The sequence below is a fragment of the Vombatus ursinus genome, unplaced genomic scaffold (genome assembly GCF_900497805.2).
Source record: "Vombatus ursinus unplaced genomic scaffold, bare-nosed wombat genome assembly UNPS02005459.1, whole genome shotgun sequence".
NCBI lineage: Eukaryota > Metazoa > Chordata > Mammalia > Diprotodontia > Vombatidae > Vombatus > Vombatus ursinus.
The window spans coordinates 350,832-365,872 of NW_020945237.1; the positions used below are offsets into that span (position 1 = coordinate 350,832).

Here is a 15,041-nt window from a genome sequence, read left to right on the forward strand (position 1 = left end):
TGGTGATGGTGATGGTGATGGTGATGGTGATGGTGATGGTGATGGTGGTTGTGATGGTGGTGGTGGTGGTGGGGATGGTGATGGTGATGGTGATGGTGGTGGTGATGGTGATGGTGATCATGATGGTGATGGTGATAATATAAGGGTATAAGACCTGGGCCAGAGGGTTAGAAATGAGCCAAGGTCTCAGATATCCTAGTTCTAGTGTTGCTAAGTGCCTCCTTATGGCTTACAAAGTCCTTAAGGAAATTTGTATGCCCTTGCTGCTAGCCACTCTAAGGGATTTTTATCTTTCCTTTATAAGACTGTCCATGCCTAGGGCTGACTATCACCTTTTCCAGATTTCTAGTGAGTCATGTCCACAGATGGCAGACAAACACTATTCCCCAGCTGTCAGGACCATTTTTGTAGGTGACTTTCCCAGCAGCCCTTCACCCCATTCCTCAACCCCCAGTAGTTAGGTAGGAATAAGAAAATTTCTTTTAAATCCTTTCACATACCTGGCTGTTGGCCACTTGTTCCAGGGCCAGGCAAATTCCCTTGAACCTTTGATAAGCCTCAAGGTATCACGTAGCAATACTGGAGAGAGCAGATCTGAGCTGGTGCCCTGTGTCCTGTATTTCTGCCACTCTGGCAGGCCCCTCAAAGCTATTAAACCAATTCTTCCTCTTCATAACTTGAAAAATTGTCACAATACAATTATTTAACTGAAATATGGGGGGGGGGTGCCTGTAACTATATTTATCTCAAAACCACAATAGATCTTCCCTATGCTCTGGCTTTTTCTTCTCCTTTTCTGTAACTGTCTATGCCAGGGATGGGGAACCTGTGGCCTTGAGGACACATGTGGCCTTCTAGGTCCTTGGGTGTGGCCTTTTGACTGAATCCAAGTTTTACAAAACAAATCCTTTTATTAAGGGGATTTGTTCTGTGAAGTTTGGATTCAGTCAAAGGGCCACACTTGAGCACCTAGAGGGTCCCCACCCCTGGTATGTTATCGTTTCCCTCTTTGTGATTGTCCTAGAAAAGTACTTCCCTGCTTTTGAGGGCATCCTATTCACTTCTGTGCAGCCTTTTCATAAGATCAAGCAACTTGGTTTTAGAAATTTCCCATTTAAGCCCAGTGTCTACCACAGACATAGTAAACCCAGGAACTTCATGATACTATGCCAGTAAAAAGCAAACCAATAACCCAAATGATATTTCCATGCCAGGCCTTGGTTCCCAGGTCCCAGCAGCATCTTTTTATCTGATTAACTAATTCCCATGATACCACGGTTCTCTATTAGGGTCAGGAATACAGTGGGACAGCTTGATGTCAGCCAAATAGCCAATTAGTAATCATTTAAACACCTGCTATGTCCTAGATGCTGGACCAAGTACTGGGGTTACAAAAACAAAAGGGAAAGTGGTCCTTTCCCTCCAGGAGTTCACATTCAGTATGTACAGATGCAAAATAAATAAATAAAAATAAATAAATATTAAAAAATAAATAATATAATATAATATAAAATTAAAATAAAATGAATTCAAGGTAGTTTTGGGAGAGAGGATGCTAGTGGCTGTGGTGGCTCAAGAAAGGCTTCACAGAGAAGGTGCTTCAGCTAAGTTTTGAAGGCTACCATGGATTCCAAAAGGTAGCCATGAGAAGGGAGAGCATGCTAGGGTTTGAGGCACCAGTGGAGCAAAGCCACAGAAAGAGGAGATGGAGAATCAGGAGTATGGAACAGCAAGGATGTCAGTATGGCTGCCCAGTAGAGTGGGTGTGGAGCCACAACGTGTAAGAAGGGTGTAAGAGTAGGAAGGGGACAAACTTTGAAGAGCTTTAAATGCTGGATGGAAGTTCCTAAAAGGAGTAGGGTGTCACTGGAGTTTATTGAGTACTGAGCTGATGCTGTCAGACCTAAACTTCAGGAATATCACTTGGAATGGGAAAAGATTTGAGACAGAGAGACGAAATACAGGTGTTTACTACAATAGACCAGGTGAAGGGTGATAAGACCCTAAATTAGAGAGGTGGCTATATGAGTGGAGAGAAGGGTACATATCCAAGAGATTTGTGAAGGGAAAAACAAGATTTGGCAACTATATGGGTGAGGGAGAGTAAGAAGTTGAGGACGTCACCTAGGTTACAAACTTTGGTGACAGGAAGGATAATGGTGCCCTTGAAAGTAAGAAGTAAGCTTGGAAGAACAGTACGTTTTTGGGGTGAGATAATGAGTTCTGTTTTGGATGAGTTGAGTTTCAGATGCTTATGAGATCTGGTTAGAAATGTCTAATAGGGCAGGTAGGTGGTGCAGTGGATAGTACACAGGGCCTAGAGTCAGGAAGACCCGAGTTCAAATCCAGCCTCAGACATTTACTAGCTGTGTCACCCTGGGCAAGTCACTTCACCCTGTTTGCCTCACTTTCCTTATCTGTAAAATGAATTGGAGAAGGAAATGACGTACAACTCTAGCGTCTTTGCCAAGCAAACCCCAAACGGGGTCACAAAAAGTCGGACACCGTTGAAACAATGGAACAAGAAAAGGTAGTAGATACAACCATTTATTTAGACTAAAGGAGCATAGGACTTAGAGTTGGAAAGGCCTTTGGGACGACAGAGAGAAACTAGCTTCAGGGTAAGAAATATATTTCTTTTGTCCTTGTCCTTGGCTGTTTGCTTCCTCTTTATTTTGAGCTGTTGGGATCTAGTAAGGGCAGAGTTCCATCTTTTCTTACCCCCTCAATACTTTGAATCAGTGTTTCCTTCTTTTTTTTTAGATGACTTATTATACGTAGCATTAAATGTTAATACATTTGATCATACTTGCTCTGCAACAATTCACTTAACTAAATCAGTTTCAATGCATTCCCTCAAAAACACCTAACAAGAATTAAAACATCTAAAAAGAAATAAAGGGGAAAAACACAATATATAAGGGACCATGCTAAAAATGCTGTAAGTCAACATCAATGGGATGCAGCCAAAGCAATTCTTGGAGACAAATTGACATCACAGTGTCTTCTTTTGCTGAGAAAGAGAAGAAATGAATTAAACTTGCGTCTAAAAAAAACCGGATAAGGAAAAAGGCAATAGTCATTGAATCCTGTCATCAGAAACCATCTAGTCCCAGCACCTGAGGAAGAGTAATGTACTTTCCAGCACACCTGAGGTGGGCATCCATTCAACTTTTGCGTGAAGACTGAAAGTGAGGGACAATTTATTTGTTGTTGTTTTTTAAAGAAAAGGAAAGCTCATAGAGCCAACAGCAGGAATAAAAGAATAGGAAGTGAAATAAAAATTGAATAAAATCAGGAATAAATGGTGAATAAAACCAGGAGATGATTTAAGGAAAAGATCAACAACTTGACGAACTATTAGCAAACTAAAACAACAGGTAAGGAAAATGCACATCAACAAAATTACAAATGAAAATGGAGAGATTGCAACCAACACAAAAGAAGGAGTTTCATTAGGGAATACTAGACATCCTGTAGGAGTGAGAAGACTTAAAGCATCTAAGTGATTATCTACAAAAATTTGAATTACCAAAACTTAACAGGAAATTAACGTAATTAACTTAAAAATTAGCTTAATTAACCAGTCTGACAGACAGAAACCAAACAAGTTATGAATTAGTGATCTTATGAAAAAGAAACAAACCGGGTGGAACCAAGATGGCAGAGAGAAGCCAAGAAGTTGCCTGACCTCTCTCCAGTTTCCCTGGGAAACAATGTTAAATCAAGCCTCTAAAAGAATTCTGGAGCAACAAAATCCACAAAAATGTGGAGTGAAACAGTTTTCCAGCCCAAGATAACTTAGAAGGACTTCAGGAAAGGTCTGTCTCACTTGGTTATAGGGGAACACAGCTCAGGACAGGGAGGATCTGGGCAAGCCAGTGGGAGGCTCTTAGTCACAGCACAGATCAGCAACAGAGGCCTCATGGTTCTGGCTCAGCAGGCTAGAGGCACAGCAGGCCAGCTGTGAGGCCTCCAGCCCCAGTGCAGCAGGCAAACTGACAGCTCCAGAACACAGGGCACAACAGGTGCAACTAGACCAGGCCATCCTAGTGCAGTGGGCAAGCTGCCAGTCCCAGAGGCCCCAGCACAGAGAGCCAGTGACCAGGCCCCCGGCCACCAGTGCAAGAAACTTGGGACAGTGCCCTCTGTACCTCAGGAGCAGAGCTCAACTTTAAAAAATGAGCAAAAACCAAAAAAGAGCCCTGACCATAAAAAACTACTATGGTGACAGGGAAGATTGAAACACAAACTCAGAAGAGGACAATGTCAAAATGTCTACATGTGAAGCCTCAAAGGGAAATATAAATTGGTCTCAAGCCCCAAAAGTCCTCTTGAAAGAGTTCAAAAAGGATTTTAAAAATCAAGTAAGAGAGGTAGAAGAAAAATTGGGAAATGAAATGAGAGTTATGCAGGAGAATTATGAAAAAAGAGTCAACAGCTTAGAAAAGGAAGCACAAAAATTGACTGAAGAAAACAACTTCTTCAAAAATAGAATTGACCAAGTGGAAAAGGAGGTACAAAAGCTAACTAAGAAAATAATTCCTTTAAAATTAGACTTGGGCAAGTGGAAGCTAATGACTTTATGAGATACTGAGAATCAAACAAAATCAAAAGAATGAAAAAAATAGAAGAAAATGTAAAATACCTTATTGGAAAAGCAACTGACCTGGAAAATAGATCGAGGAGAAATAATTTAAGAATTGTTGGACTACCTGAAAGGCAGGATAAAACAACAACAACAACAACAACACCAAACCTGGGACACATCTTTAAAGAAATTACTAAGGAAAACTGCCCTGATATCCTAGAAACAGAGGATGTAATAGTCACTGAAAGAATCCCTGATAATGTCCTGAAAGCAATCCCAAAATGAAAACTTTAAGGAACATTGTAGCCAAATTCCAGAACCATCAGGTCAAGGAGAAAATACTGCAAGCAGCCAGAAAGAAACAATTCAAATTCCAAGGAGCCACCAGATTACATAGGACTTAGCATCTTCTACATTAAAGGATCAGAGGGATTGGAATATGATATCCTGGAAGGCAAAGGAGTTTGGAATACAACCAAGAATCAACTACCCAGCAAAACTGAGCACAATCTTTCAGGGGAACAGATGGATATTCAATGAAATAGGATATTTTCAAACTTTCCTGATGAAAAAATCAGAGCTGAACAGAAAATTTCATCTTCAAATACAAGACTCGAGAAGCATAAAAAGGTAAACAGGAAAGAAAAAACCCCATAGTATTCAATAAAGTTAAACTGTTTATATCCCTACATGAGAAGATGATACTTGTAACTCTTAAGAACTGTGTCTCTCTTAGTGCAGTTAGGAGTATACTTAGATGGAGGGTGTGCATATAAATTGACTCTGATGTAATGATAAAAAATTAATTAAGGGGTGAAAAAAGGATCGTACTGGGAAAAGAGAAAGGGGGGAGGTGGAATGGAGTAAATTATATCACATGAAGAGGCATGACAGAAGGGAGGGGATAAGTATTGTTTGAAACTTACTCTCATCAGATTTGACCCAAAGAGGGAATAATATGCACACTCAGTTGGGTAGAGAAATCTATCTTACCCTATGGGGAAGTAGGAGGGTAAAGGAGGAAGAGAAAGGGGGGGACTTATAAAGAGAAGGCAGATTGGGGGAGGCAGTGGTCAGAAGCAAAACTCTGGTGAGGAGGGATAAGATGAAAGAAAGGAGAAAAGTATAAAAAGGGGGGGAATAGGATGGAGAGAAATACACAGTAATCATAACTATGAATGTGAATGGGATGAACTCTCCCACAAAATGAAAGCAAATAGCAAAGTGCATTACAAAACAGTATCCTACAATATGTTATTTACAAGAAACACATCTGAAGCAGAGAGACATACACAAAGTAAAAGTAAAAGGCTGGAGCAAAATATATTAAGCTTCAGCTAAAGTAAAAAAAAAAAGCAGGAGTAGCAATCCTGATCTCAAACAAAGCAAAAGCAAAAATAGATCTAATTAAAAGAAATAAGGAAGGAAACTACATCTTGCTAAAAGGTACTATAGACAATGAAGTAATATCAATACTAAAAATATATGCACCAAGTTGTAGAGCATCCAGATTCTTAGAGAAATTAAGTGAGTTATAGGAAGAAATGGACAGCAAAACTATACTAGTAGGGAACCACAACCCCCCCCCTCAGAACTAGATAAATCTAATCACAAAATAAACAAGAAAGACATTAAGGAGGTGAATAGAATTTTAGAAAAGTTAGATATGCTGTACCTCTAGAGAAAACCTGCACAAAAATTGACCATGTATTAGAGCATAAAAACCTCACAATCAAATGCAGAAAGGCAGAAATATTAAATGAACTCCTTTCAGATGATGATGCAATAAAAATTAAATGTAATAAAAGGTCATGGAAAGATAGATTAAAATTAATTAGAAACAAAATAATCTAATCCTAAAGAATGTCATCGAAGAGAATGACAATAATGAGACAACATACCAAAATTTATGAGAGGCAGCCTTGAAGAGGAATTTAAAGCAGTAATTATGAGCTATTTTGCTCAACTACATGCTAATAAACATGATAGTCTAAGTGAAACTGAAATCTAAGTTAAAAAAAATCTAAGTGAAATGAATATTTACAAAAATATAAATTGCCCAGATTAACAAAAGCAGAAATAAAATACTAAAATAATCCTATTTTAGAAAAAGAAATTGAACAAACCATCAATGAATTCCCTAAGAAAAAATCTCTAGGGCCAGATGGATTTACAAGTGAATGCTACTGAACATTTAAAGAACAATTAATTCCAATACTATATAAACAATTTGGAAAAATAGGCAAAGAAGGAGTTCTAGCAAATTCCTTTGATGACACAAATATAGTGCAGATACCTAAATCAGGAAGAGCTAAAACAGAGAAAGAAAATTATAGACCAATTTCCCTAATGAATATTGATGCAAAAATTGCAGATAAAATGTGAGCAAAGAGATTACAAAAATTTATCACAAGGATAATACACTATGACCAGATGGGATTATACCAAGAATGCAGGGCTGGTTCAATATTAGGAAACCTATTAGAATAATTGACTATATCAATAACAAAACCAATAGAAATCATATTACTGTATCAATAGATGCAGAAAAATCCTTGGATAAAACACAGCACACATTCTTATTAAAAACCCTAGAGAGTATAGGAATAAATGGAGCTTTCCTTAAAATGATAGATAATATGTATGTAAAACCATCAGCAAGCATTATCTATAACAAGGATAAACTAGAAGCCCTCCCAATAAGATCAGGAGTGAAACAAGGATGCCCATTATCACCACTGTTATTCAATATTGTACTAGAAATGTTAGCTTTGGCAATAAGAGAAGAAAAAGAAATTGAAGGAATTAGATTAGGCAACGAAGAAACAAAACTATCACTCTTTGCAGGTGATATGATGGTATACTTAGAGAATCCTGGAGAACCAACTGAAAAACTACTTGAAATAATTAACAACTTTAGCAAAGTTGCAGGACATAAAACAAACTCACAAAAATCATCAGAATTTCTATATATTACCAACAAAGCCCACAGTAAGAGTTTGAAAGAGAAATTCCATTTAAAATAACTGTAGACAATATAAAATACCTGAGAGTCTACTTGCCAAGACAAACCCAGGAAGTATATGAACACAATTACAAAATATTTTCCACACAAATAAAGTCGGATCTAAGCAATTGGAAAAATATCAACTGTTCATGGGAAGACGAAGCTAATGTAATAAAAATGATAATTCTACCCAAATTAATTTACGTATTTAGCACCTTGACAATTAAACTACCAAAAATTGTTTTACAGAGCCAGAAAAAATACTAACAAACTTCATCTGGAAGAACAAAAGGTCAAGAATATTAGGGAATTAATTAAAAAAAATGCAAAGGAAGGTGGCCTAACTCACCAGATTTAAAACTATATTATAAAGCAGCAATCATCAAAACTATTTGGTACTGGCTAAGAAATAGAATGGTAGTGGATCAGTGGAAGAGATTAGGTACACAAGACACAGTAGTAAATGATTATAGTAATCTACCGTTTGATAAATCCAAAGACTCCAGCCTCTGGGATAAGAACTCACTATTTGACAAAAACTGCTAGGAAAACTGGAAAAAGAGTATGGCAGAAACTAGACATAGACCAACATCTCACACCATATACCAAGATAAGGTCAAAATGGGTACATGATTTAGACATAAAGGGTGATACCATAAGCAAATTAGGAGAGCAAGAAATAGTTTACAGTCTGATCTATGGAGAAGGGAAGACTTTCTGACCAAACAAGGATAGAGAACATTATGAAATGCAAAATGAATAATTTTGGTTACGTTAAACTATAAAGTTTTTGTGTGAACAAAACCAACGCAACCAATATTAGAAGAAAAGCAGAAAGCTGGGAAACAAATTTTACAGCAAATGTTTCTGATAAAGGTCTCATTTCTCAAATATATAGAGAAGTGAGTCAAATTTATAAGAATACAAGTCATTTTCCAATTGATAAATGGTCAAAGGATATGAATAGGCAGTTTTCAGATGAAGAAATTAAAGCCATCTATAGTCATATGAAAAAATGCTCTAAATCACTATTGATTAGAGAAACGCAAATTAAAACAACTCTGAGGTACCACCTCCCGCCTATCGGATTGGCTAATATGATAGAAAAGAAAAGTGATGTTGGAGAGGATGTGGGAAAACTGGGACACTAATGCAATGTTGGTGAAGTTGTGAACTGATCCAATCATTCTGGAGAGCAATTTGGAATTATGCAATCAACCCATGCATATCCTTTGATACAGCAATACCACTACTAGGTATGTATCCCAAAGAGATGATAAAAAAGAGAAAAGGACTTATATGTACAAAAATATTTGTAGCAGCTCTTTTTGTGGTGGCAAAGAATTGGAAATTGAGGGAATGCTCATCAATTGAGGAATGGCTCAACAAGTTGTGGTATATGAATATAATGGAGTACTGTTGTGATATAAGAAATGATGAGCAGGCAGATTTCAGAAAAACCTGGAAAGATTTACATGAACTGATGCTGAGTGAAGTGAGTATAACCAGGAGAGTATTGTGCACAGTAACAGCAACATTGTGTAATGATTAATTATGATAGACTTAGCTCTTCTCAGCAAGGACAATTCCAAAAGACTCACGATAGAAAATGCTATCCATGTTCAGAGAAAGAACTATGGAGGCTGAATGCAGATAAAAGCATACTATTTTCACTTTTTCGTGGCTTTTCTCTTTTGTTCTGTTTCTTCTTTCACAACATGACTAATGTGGAAATATGCTTACATGACTGTACATATATAACCTATAACAGATTGCTTGCGATTTTAGGGAGGGAGAAAAAATTTGAAACTCAAAATCTTATAAAAAAAGAATGTCGAAAACTATCTTTACATGTAATTAGAAAAAATAAAATTCTATTTACAAAAAACAAACAAACCCTATCTTAGATGTTTTTAGAAGTGAAATTTTTCAAACATTACCAGAACAAATAACCCCTTTGCATAGATTATTTATAAAAAGAGGGTGATGCAGATTGATTAGATCAAAAAGAGGTAACCAGGAAAAGTAGAGGGGAAACGTGGAAATAGAGTCAGCTAGAATAACTGCTGAATAATTCTGAATGCAATTTCCAAAACCTGGAATTCTGCTCATGTCTTATGTTTATCTTTATCTAGCCTACTCAGTGCTGTTGTCTTCAAAAGTACTTGAGATCTCAGTTCAGTTGTTTTTTAGTCATGTCTTTTTATGACCCCATTTGGGGTTTTCTTGGCAAAGATACCAGAGTGGTTCGCCGTTCCCTTCTCCAGCTGATTTTACACATGAGGAAACTGAGGCAAACAAAAGTCAAAGGCAAACAGAAATGACTTGCCTAGGGTCACACAGCTAGTAAGTGTCTGAGGCCATATTTGAACTCAGGAAGACGAGTCTTCCTGACTTATGACCCAACACTCTATTCATTCTGCTACCTAGCTGCCCCCATACATCAGATTGGCTTACCCTAAGTGGTACATATTAAAGAGAATTCAGCTCCCTTTATCAACCTCAGTTGAAAATCATGGGTTAGCCATCTTCCTTGGTAGCAATTAAGTGTGTACGTTCATTTCCCTGAAATTGACAAAGATAGGGGACCTATCAGGTAGAAGGGAGGCAGAATGCATTGCTCATTTTACCCTTTCTCAAGAAGTATGTACGCTACTGATTTGAGTGTTCTCACTAACCTGTGGTTAGACCACTGAGCATAAAACTCTCTCTTTGAAATTCTGGACTAGATTAGTGTCTGGAAAAAAATGGAATGCTATGTACAATCTCTGATGAGGGAAATACAGTGTTCTCCTAAAACTTGGCAAAGAGAACACTGATAAAGAAAATTATAGATCAGTTTCCCTAATGAACATAGATGCAAAATACTAAATAGTACCTAGCAAACATAGCAGCCTATTAAAAGATATCATTATAACCAAGTAGAATTTATACCAGGTATAGAAGTCTGGCTCAACATCAGGAAAATTATCAACATAAAAACAAAATTATATTGGTCATTACAGAAAAAAGCCTTGGATAAAAATCCAATGCCCGTTACTGACAAAAACCCTAAAAATGATAGTAATGGAGAGATTTTTCCTCAACTCAATAAAAAAAAACTGTCTTAAGTTAACAGCTAATACTATGTACAACAGAGAAATATTAGAAGTATTCTCATTAAAAACAGGTACCATATAAGGGTACTTACTTTTACCATTTTCATTGACATAGTATTGAAATTGCTACTCATTATAATTAGACAGGAAAAAGACATTGGAAGACAACAGCGGAAATGATGAGGTCAAATTATCATTATTTGCAGATGACATGATGGTACAAATATAAAATCCAACTGACTCAACCAAAAGTGAACTGAAACAAATAAATTTAATAAGGTTATATATACACAAGATTTACCTACATAATTTTGTGTAACGTAAAATAACAATACAGATAAAGAAAACACAGTTCAAAAAACCCACCTGACTTAACAATGCCATCTTATGAGTTATAACCTAAATAGTTTCTCAGTTACAAAGAAAGCATTATCAGTCTCCCTTCTTCTTCAAAGTCAGTGTGGTGTCTTGAAAATAATGTTAGATTTAAACACAGAAGACATGAGCAACTTGGTATTTTGTGGGAATGCTTCTAATTTTTTTATTATATATTATTTTGGCTCTTGACTAAAAATAGATTCCCGGCCAATTAATAGTATTTTATTTTTCCCAATAAAAGTAGATTCTTTCGATTGTGTTAAGAATGACTACATCTTTAACATGAATGAAAGTTGGATTTTTATCATATGCTTTTCTGGCATCTATTAAATTAATTTTTTTTCAACAGAATTGTTTTCTTTTGTAATTCTATGTATTCTATTTTGTACATTTAGAAACATGATTCCTAGAAGGCAAGAATAGGCTTTATCAGAATGGCCAAGGATTCCATGATACCAGAAAGGTAGCTTATTGAGATTTCATTTACTTAGACCCTGAACAGGATGCCAGAGGCTTCACTTAATAATACAGTAATAATCAGAAGATTGCTGAACAAATTTATCTCTGACTACATCTATTAACAAATTATATGTGATCTTAACAGAGAGAAAGCACTCCTGGCTCTGCTACTCACAACCTATGTAACCTGGCACAAATTGCTTAACCTCTCTGGTCCTCAGTTTCTTCATTTGTAAAAATAAGAATTTTGGACCAGATGGTCTCAAAAGTTCATCCTAGCCACTGATCCTCCTATACAGCAAAGCCTGAGCCAGACAGACTTATTCCATATACCCACACCATTCTTATGAAAAACTACTCACCTTCCAAAGTGGGCACTGTTAATTTCCAGTCAGTGATACAACTGCAGCAGTGATGCATCATCATTATATATATGTATGTGAGTATATGCATATCTTACACCCACGACAGCTGCGTCACATCAAACAGACAAAAATAAAGTCATTTCCTATTCTTTTTCCTAAACAACAGAAATTAAGCTTAAAGGTCTGAGTTGAGTCTGTGAATCTGTTTTTCAAGATCCTTTTAGATTTTAAAATCCTCTGAATTATGAATTTTTACATGAGTGATGAACAGTGTGCTTCACTTCCCATGCAAATCAATGATTTGATTGTTTTCAATAAACTCTGTAAGAATGAATGTGAAACTTTGTTTGCTAAAATATCTTCATTCCTATGAACCTGACAGGAGGAAAAAAACTTATTACAGATATTGAGAACTTTTTTTTTTTACAGTAGGAGAGTCGGTTCAATAATGTTGCTATTCTTGGGGTGTTTGCTGTCATTCTCATAACACATGTCTGTGTTATATACCAGGGAAACTGCTGTACAGATAAGCATAAAAAAATAATACTCTTCAAGGTTAGTATAGTTTACATGCAGTTCAGACAAACAAGCCAGTACAAAGTCCAGCCAGATCTTCCCTACAACAGTTGAGTCATGAAATAAGAGAGCTCCTCCCTCAAGATCTGTGGAGTAATCCTGGGGCCCAAACTCTTGGAGCTTTAATAAGAAGAAAGAGGAAAAGGTCCCATATGTACAAAAATATTTATAGCAGCTCTTTTTGTGGTGGCAAAGAATTAGAAATTAAGGGAGTGCCCATCAACTAGGGAATAGATACACAAATTCTGGTATATGTAATGGGATACTATTGTGTTGTAAGAAATTAAATGAAAGATACAGTTTCAGAGAAACTTGGAAAGATTTATATGAACTCATGTGGAATAACATGAAGAGATCCTGTAGGATGATTTATATGATAATAGAAATATTGTAAAAATGAAGAACTTTGAAGAGTGATGGCAGTGTCAGAGGAGAGAAGGGGATGTGCTCAAGAGATGTTTCCAAGGTAAAATGGACAGGCTGTGGTGACATACGGGATACGGCCGGGGGGGGAGGGAGGAAGTCAGGGTCGTGAGAGAGAGGGAGGAGTTGAGGATAACACCCAGATTGCCAGGCTAGGGCACTGAGAGGATAGGGAGCCCTGGAGAGCAAGAGGGAAATTTGGCAGGAGGAAGGGTTTGGGAAAAAAAGATAATGAGTTCAATTTGGGATGTATTGAGCTTAAGATGTCTACAGTACATTCAATTCCAAATGTCTAATGGGTAGTTAGACACGGATTCAATATGCAGAACGAGGCATATAGTTTTGGATGTATCTTGCTTGACTATGCGTATTTGTTAGAAGGGTTTTGTTTTTCCTTTTCTTTTTTCCCCTGGGGGATGGGAGTTGGGAGGGAGAGAAAATAAATTCATGTTAACTGAAAAAAATTTTTTTCAAGTGCTTTGTAATTCCCAACATGCTATAGGAAAAGAAAAAGTTCCTACCTTTCGTCTTCCCCCCAACCCTCCAACAGAATAAAGAGAATTTAGACTTTCTGGAAAGCAACCTTCACTGCCTCAAGGGACAAGATAAATTCTCCATCTCAAAAGGACAGCTCAGAGTTTTCATATCACCTTCTTCCAGATCCATATGCATACCTCCCTTGAATTTAGAATATAAATTCATTTGCAAAACTTTATGGAGCTGAGTTATGGAAGAGTATGAGTAGTAATGGGGCAGCTGGGTGGTGGAGTGGATAGAGTGCCAGCCTGGAGTCTGGAAGATTCATCTTCTTAAGTTCAAATCTGGCCTCAGACACTTACTAGTTGTGTGACCCTAGCAAGACACTTAATTCTGTTTGCCTCAGTTTCCTCATCCATAAAATAAGCTGGAGTAGGAAATGGCAAACCAGTCAAGTATCTTTGCCAAGAAAACCCCAAGTGGGGTCATGAAGAGTCAGACAGGACTGAAAATGACTGGACAACATGAGTAGTATCATAATAAAGAGAGAAGATGGAGGGGAAAATGAGCTTGTGTATAGAAAGCTTGGCATGAGACTGCTCTAAGCCTGATAATTCCAAGAGTGTTTACATATTAACCTGGGAGGAGAATAATAGACCAAAAAATGTGAAAGACCTAGCATTTCCATGTGCACCTATTCTCATCATCTATGACAGAGGAAACAATACATTTGGACTGTAGTTTCCCAAGCCTGATGAAAAAAATAGGAACAGAAGTTAAGAAAATGAAGTCAAGAAGAGCAACTGAACCAGACCAGCGCACCCACAGGAGAACAATGCTGGAACCAGAGCAATTTCGAAAGCATGGAGACATTAGTTTTTAAAATATCTGAAAAAAGGGAAGATACTTGGCAATTAAAAAAAAATAATGGATAGTATTCTTATTAAGGAGACAACTGAGAATGTAGCAGTACCTGCTGATCTATATGCCAGTTTCTTATCCAAACTCCACATGAGAATGATCTATACACACGTCAAGGGCATCCTTGATGAAAGTCTGAGAAGGGAACAGACAGGCTTTCAAAACTGACTTTCTATAGCAGACCACAGTCACAGTATGGACTGAAAAGTACAAGGAATATGAGATTCCACTGTGTTTATTGCTTATTAACTATTTTTAAAGTATTCAATTTAATAGAGCAAGATATAGCTGGAAGGTCTCCCCTTCAATAAGATGTCTTTCATATATTTGTTAAGATCATATATAATTTGTTAATAGATGTAGTCAGAGATAAATTTGTTCAGCAATCTTCTGATTATTACTGTATTATTAAATGAAGCCTCTGGCATCCTGTTCAGAGTCTAAGTAAATGAAATCTCAATAAGCTACCTTTCTGGTATCATGGAATCCTTGGGCAGTCTGATAAAGCCTATTCTTGCCTTCTCAGAATCATGTTTCTAAATGTACAAAATTGAATACATAGAATTACAAAAGAAAACAATTCTGTTGAAATAAATATGTAAATTTTTCCTATCCAGGTTCATGGATCCCAAGTTTATGAAATCTGGAGTCCAAGGACCACAGGTAAAGATCCGTGCTATAGACAGGAAAGTGCCCCCATTGCTCCTGTTAGGGAATTCTATTGTGATTTCCTCAGGCCCCAGAAT

The 15,041-nt window shown here is 37.0% G+C and overlaps 1 protein-coding gene across 2 annotated transcripts in view; it reads right to left on the reverse strand.

Moving 5' to 3' along the window:
• LOC114032573 (C-C chemokine receptor type 8-like) overlaps positions 1-11,931 on the reverse strand; it is a 15,218-nt gene extending 3,287 nt beyond the window's left edge. The window contains exon 1 of one of the 2 annotated variants that reach the window (XM_027847909.1): positions 11,896-11,931. The gene's annotated coding sequence lies outside the window, so the exon portion shown is untranslated. Of the gene's footprint in view, positions 1-500; positions 654-11,895 lie in introns of those variants that run through there. The other variant, XM_027847910.1, reaches the window with a different exon arrangement.
• Positions 11,932-15,041: the final 3,110 nt, after the last annotated feature.